This window comes from Bubalus kerabau, chromosome 16 (genome assembly GCF_029407905.1).
Source record: "Bubalus kerabau isolate K-KA32 ecotype Philippines breed swamp buffalo chromosome 16, PCC_UOA_SB_1v2, whole genome shotgun sequence".
NCBI classification, from domain to species: Eukaryota; Metazoa; Chordata; class Mammalia; order Artiodactyla; family Bovidae; genus Bubalus; species Bubalus kerabau.
In genome coordinates, this window is record NC_073639.1 from 44,055,411 (window position 1) to 44,062,204 (window position 6,794).

A 6,794-nucleotide genomic window follows, 5' to 3' on the forward strand; every position below is an offset into this window, starting at 1 on the left:
GGCCCGCCGGCCGCGCCCTCGCTGGTGAGAGGCACCTTCGGCGGCCCAGGTGAGCCGGGCGGCCCGGCGGCCCAGGATGGCAGCGCCCTGGCGGGGCTGGCGGGTTCCCCAATCCACCTGGCCTCGGGGAGGCGACGAGTCTTAGCGGCAGGGCGGAAGGCGCAGACTCCCCTCTCCCCACTCCCCACCCTTCCCCGGCTTACGCCGCGCCCCCTACCCACATCCCACTCAGAATCCCGGGGGATCTGCAGCGTCCCCTCGCCTCTCCATACTCCCCCTGCCGCCAGGTCTCGGCCGCCGGGGCTGAAAGTTGACCTGGAACAGAAGTCCGGCCACAGCTTGGGCCGCCCTGGGCAGTCGTTTTGAACCCAGGGGTTGGGCTCCGAGTCGCTGCAGAGGCAATCGGTCCTCTAGGGGTTTATTAGGTGTATTTGTGACTTGCTTCACGGAAAGCGTTCCCTCCTGCCTCAGTGTTCAGCAGGCGCCTGACACTTAAGTGACCGCGAAACTAAGGAGGTGGAAACGTGCAGGTTCAATACTGGACTAAACACCGTCTCTAGACAGGCAAACACTCCAGGTTTAAAGGTGATCAGCCTTTTGCGCGAGACTCAGACAGCAAATCCTGTGACATAAGCAGAAACCCTTGCAGGTGTGCTTGGCAAGAGGCAGAGTAAACCTCCAGACCCCGGACCCAAGTCGGACTTACTTGGTTCAGAAACACTAGGACAGAGCCCTTTAAAATGTCACTGTGCCTGTTGTGTTCCGCCCCCACCCCCGGGCCAGGTCGAGAAGTGTAAGGTCAGCCAACCAGCGGCCACAGCTCTGGAGTTCTGGTCCTTTATTTTTACCTGCCTCCCTTTCGCTCACCCTCAATAAGTTCATGTTTTGCTGTCTGTATGGAGGCCATATTCAGAGAAGGATTGTTATTTGCACGACCTACTACGCTGGACTTTCTTCCAATTTTCAACCATACTGTTTCAACATCTAGTTTATTTTAAACAGTTGGAATAGGTTATGAACAAACATTTTAGGTTCCTGAAATCATCTGCGTGGCATTAAACAGATTGTGCGGCTTCCAAGAGAAGAAACCGTCCTGGCCCAACCTTCTGAAACTGAATCTGAGTTACAAATTGTGTCTCTAGACCTTTGTATCTCTAGATATTACCCTTGCCCCAACTGCTTCCCCATATTTCTCTCAAACTCCTCACTTGAGGGCCAGCATCAGATTCTTTATGACATAGACCACCACCTTGAATAAGTGTCATTACCACTCTGTGAAAAGAGAAAAGAATAAAAATCAAGTCCAATGAAGTGAGAAAACTTACCTGACATCTCCATCTGGTGCCCAGTAGATGTCTCAGAATTAACATGTGCAAACCAGGCTCCAGATCTTTGGCCCCAAACATGCCCCACCCACAGCCTTCCCCATTCCAGCCAACAGTCATCTACACCAGTCACCCAGTGCCCAGGTGAAAAACCTTGGCATCTTTCTTGACTCTTTCTCTTACACCCTAAAAATTTCAATAAACCTGTCAGGTCAACCTTCAGAGTACTGTATCTGGAATCTAACCTCTACCCACTGTCTTGACTGCCATGACCTTGGTTCACGCCAGCATCATCTTTGGCCTAAACTTTGCACTTTGCAATAACCACCTACTTGGCCTCCCTCTTTTTGCCCCTTGCCTCCAACGTGTATAGTGAATCTGTTCATTCCAGTTCAACTTACTCTTCTGCCAGGCTCCTCTGCCCCTGGAATTCTCCAGGCAGGAATACTGGAGTGGGTAGCCATTCCCTTCTCCAGGGGATCTTCTCGACCCAGGGATTGAACCCAGAACTCCTGCATTGCAGACACATTCCTTATGTTCTGACCCACCAGGGAAGCCCCATTCTTCTGCTAGAAAAGAAAGAAAAGTTCTTAGTTATCCATCACATTTACTGTAAAAGCCAAAGTCCTTATTTATTATGGCCTAAATTACCTACAGAGTGGTCCTCCCCCACTTGTCTCTCTGACTCATCCCCTACAACTCAACCCCCTACTCATTTTCCAGCTACATTGGCCTCCATACCACTTCTATAACTCGTAGTCTCATGGCCTCTCCCTTTGCAGTTCCTCTCCCACCTGCATTGGTGACCGGCTTCCCTAGGCCACCAAAAAAAAAAAAAAACAAAGCCTGGAATGATGTTCCCTCCGCTCCTCCTTTGTATATTTATTCGAATGTGACTTTCCCTCTATCTCCACATGCCCCTCTTTCTCTCCCTTGCTTTCCTTACCACTGTCTGACATGCTACATATTTTAATTACTTGATTTATTTCTTGTTTGTTTCCCTCCATAATGATGTGAGCTTCTGAAGATCAATGATATTTGTTCCTTTTGTTCACCCAACATGAGGTAAATTAATGAATAACTATAGTATCACCTTGTATGTGTAAGAGAATGTTACATACATTATCTCACTTGTGCCCCTGATGGAGGAGGAGAGGCTAAGAGAGAAGCAACCTCTCTGAACCTGTTTGCTGCTCTTTAAAAATGGGATAAAAATTGCATGCCCTGAAGATTTTCGAGGATCCAATAGAATCCATTCAAAGTGCCTTGCAGAGTGCTTGAACCATGCTGTGTGCTCAGCACAGTAGTTAATAATATTTTAAAGATCATTCTCATCCTCCCAACCTTTTGAGGTTAGTGGAACAGTTACTACCATCCTGTTTACAGATGAGGAAACTTAAGACTAAAATAGGCTAAGTGACTTGCCCTAGTTCTAGGCCTGCCTTGAAGTTTGGAGGGGTCAGGGGCAAGCTAATATAGACCTCATCATAAATTCTTAAAGCTAAAAATTAAATGGAACACAAAGTCACGGACTTCTGGCTTGATACTCACACCTCATTTTCCTCCCACCTCGGCTCCATTATCTTCTACCCAAAGATTCATGCACTCAAAAACATCCCAGCCTGTACATCCAAACAACATCATACCCCTCACAAAAGCTTCCCGTTGGTGATTTCTCCAGCTGTGGCCCAGAGTTGGATGCTGCTGCTGCTGCTGCTAAGTTGCTTCAGTCATGTCCGACTCTGTGCGACCCCATAGACGGCAGCCCACCAGACTCCTCTGTCCTTGGGATTCTCCAGGCAAGAACACTGGAGTGGGTTGCCATTTCTTTCTCCAATGCATGAAAGCGGAAAATGAAAGTGAAATTATGCGGCCATGTCCAGCTCTTAGCAACCCCATGGACTGCAGCCTTCCAGGCTCCTCCATCCATGGGATTTTTCCAGGCAAGAGTACTGGAGTGGGGTGCCATTGCCTTCTCCCAGAGTTGGATGATCAGGCCTGAAAGTGGCAGAGCAGTAAGTTCCAGGGCCCAGGGTGTTCCAAGAGCATGGAATTCCTTGTCCCACGGGGAGGGTAAAGCTAGAGCAGAGCCCCAAAGCCCAGGCAGTGGGCAGGAACCCACTCACCCAGACTGCACACCCAGAAAGTTGTGAGTTACAGTTGCAAACCCAGGCAGTGGGCAGGAACCCATTCACCCAGACTGCACACCCAGAAAGTTGTGAGTTACAGTTGCAAACCCAGGCAGTGGGCAGGAACCCACTCACCCAGACTGCACACCCAGAAAGTTGTGAGTTACAGTTGCAAACCCAGTTTTGTTTTGTTTTTTTTCTGAGTGCTCTATTGTAATACAGAATCACCCCGATGACCTCAAGTGAGGCTTAATAGTGTCTCTTATCCACCAACAAAATTACTAACTCACTGTCAACCTCTAAGCTATCATTTAATTTCAATTAAAGTTAATTCCCCACTATTTAGAATCTACTTATCTAAGTATGTCAATAATGCTTATCGCCCTTCAACATCTAGGACACCTAATACTTAGCATGAACTGCTTTTTTATTAACATTTGAGCTCCAACAGTATGCAGTGTATACCATAAGTGACAAAATCAGACACAAACTTGCCAGTTTGCCAATTAGTCTAAACCAAACTGTCAGTCACCATAATCCAAGTAAGCCATCTATTAGGCTGCCTCATAAAGGCATGTTAAAGGCATGTTTAAGGCATGTTCTGTCATATTATCTAGGAAGTCATTAAGGGATAAACAGAACATTGAGTTTTAACTCTAGAAATACATCTCAAGTTCCGGTCTTAATACCATTCTACCTATACCTTCAAAAAGCCTCAGTGATTACAACAGTAAATTCTAATACATCTCTAAATACATTATGTAAGTTAGGTGTTTAAAATGAGTAAAATAACTTTCTAAAATTCATATTGGTCCAGGTATGACACAAGAATAGAATTGATACATCTCTATCAGTCTATCTATAGAAAGTCATTTTGTTCCAAAATAGCACATTAAATGTCTACTATTCAATCAGTCAATAAGTATTCATTGTGTGTGATGTGCCAGGACCCACTGATGTCTGTGCTTAGAGTCCTCGTGGTGAGTAAGACAAACATGGTCTGTTCCCTGACCTTTGGGGGCTGGCTCCATGCGTTAGACATCTGCCTAATTTCTTCCCCTTACCTAGGAGAATGACCAGGATGCTAGGATCCAGGAAGCTTCCCTGTTCCAAGACAAGATATCCCTCTGGTTACCATTGTGTCTAGTGATTACAACCCTCTGGAAGCAAGGCTGAGAGCTGAAGGAGGTTGAATTCTATTAAAGAGCTTCCTCACATACATCCCCCTTCTCCTAAACAATTTTTATTTACAATGTTTTGCAGTTACTTGAATCTCAGAAGAGTAGAAGGCTGTAGTTTAGACACTGGATTGCTGTCAATGAGCATACTCCACTAGGTAATATTGTGTCTACCTGCAAATAGCATTCCAGAGAGTCCCAGGTGGAGAATACAATTACAAGCCCAGGGAGAAACAGTGAGTACATAGCAGAGAGCTCAGGGAACAAGTCAGATGAAGTGTATCAAAAGCACAATTAGACTCAGACTCTTAGGTTTGATTTTTTAGGAATCCTAGTAAATTCAGAGTTAAGGATGCTGTCTTATGACTAAGAAAGAGGCTAATGTAGTGTCATGTTAATGTGTGGATATTTTAGAACTGATTCTAAAAGAAAGAAACCATTTTCCCAAATATATTTATAATGACCTTGGTTCTGCTTTGACCACAAATTTTTTTTTTATAAAAATATAAATCAGAGAACAATCTGGTTAACAAATAAAACTGTTCTATCATGATTGCATCCCCCACACTGAAAAAACCACTTTCTTCCGCTGATGTGTTTGCATTTGAACTATTGGGCTGGTGGGAAAGTACAGACTTCTGTATTTCCTGATTATGAGAAAGCTGGTGCTGACATTTCTAAAAGGAAATGCGTTGTTAAACTTCTGATCCACTGTCAATTCCTTCTATTGTTGCCTAGGGTTTGGCATTTATTTTTATGAATTGCCCTGTGAAATTGTAGTCTGAAAATCAGTCTGCCAATTTTAAGGAGACCTCTAAAAGCATTTAGGTCAAGTATGCAGATTCACAGTTGTTTTAAAGCCTGAAAATTGGTAAACTTAAGGACTTCGTTTTAAAACCTAACAATGTAAATGCCATCACACAGTCAATGAGTGTTTAATGCATAGATTTTAAAAGCCCATGTTGGTTATCATGAATGCTTAAATTAATAATGCAAAGAGGAAAAAAAACAAAACCCTTCCATTTCAAACATGCAAAATGAATCCCACAAGATAATTCTGTCATAATGGAACATTGTATATTATTGAATCTGGGTTTCTCTGGTTATGTTAAGGTGGTTACATACACTAAAATTACATCCACCAGAACACTGGTATGCAGTGCAGGATTTGTAAATGTGTTCCAACAAAGAAAAGCAGCTACAATTATCCCCAACCCTGGTCTCTAAGTAGTAGAGACCTTGCTTGTAAGGGGGCAAGCAAGCGAGTTATAATACAGCTGTCTGCTTTAGGAGCATCCAAACCAGTGAAGGTCATGTGAAGAAAAAGAAATTCAATATTCTTGACCAGCTGTGATTTTTTTTAAATGCCAATACTAATAATAATCATTCTGAAGTCATGATTATTTAGTATTTGTTAAACCCAAGACTAGCGCTAGGCACCATATGTACATAAACAAAGGAAAGAGTCTGTGCATTGAGCTTACACATCTAAATTAGGCAAAGGAAGTGAAGGGCAAACAAGGGCATGGGAAACACGCACTTAGGGCTGGTCTGGAAAAGGAGGCTATTTCATTGCACTGTATTTTAGTTTAACTATCAGTGTTGCAGGATGGGGGACCCCTTCAAGGGCCTGAGAGTGGGCTGTGGTCTAACACTTGGAAATAAACTGTCCAGGGAGACACCTTAGAGTTAGTCGTTCAGTTGTGCCCGACTCTTTGCAACCCCATGGACTGTACCCCACCAGGCTCCTCGGTCCATGGGATTCTCCAGGCAAGAATACTGGAGTGGGTTGCCATTTTTTTTCCAGGGGATCTTCCCAACCCAGGGATCGAACCCTGGGTCTCCCTCATTACAGGCAGATCCTTTACCACCTGAGCCGCGACACACTGGCTGACAAAGCAAGAGACTTTATTGGGAAGGGGTGCAAGGGTGGAGAACCAGAGGGTAAGGGAACCCAGGAGGGCTGCTCTGCCACGTGGTCCACAGTCTAGAGTTTTATGGTGTTGGGATTAGTTTCCTGGTTGTCTCTGACCAATTATTCTGACTCAGTGTGCTTCCTGGTGGCCCATCCACTGCTCAGACAAGATGGGTTCCAGTAAGGAGGATTCTAGGAGGTGGAAGGACACATGATGTCTCCTTTTGACCTTTCCTGAATTCTTCCT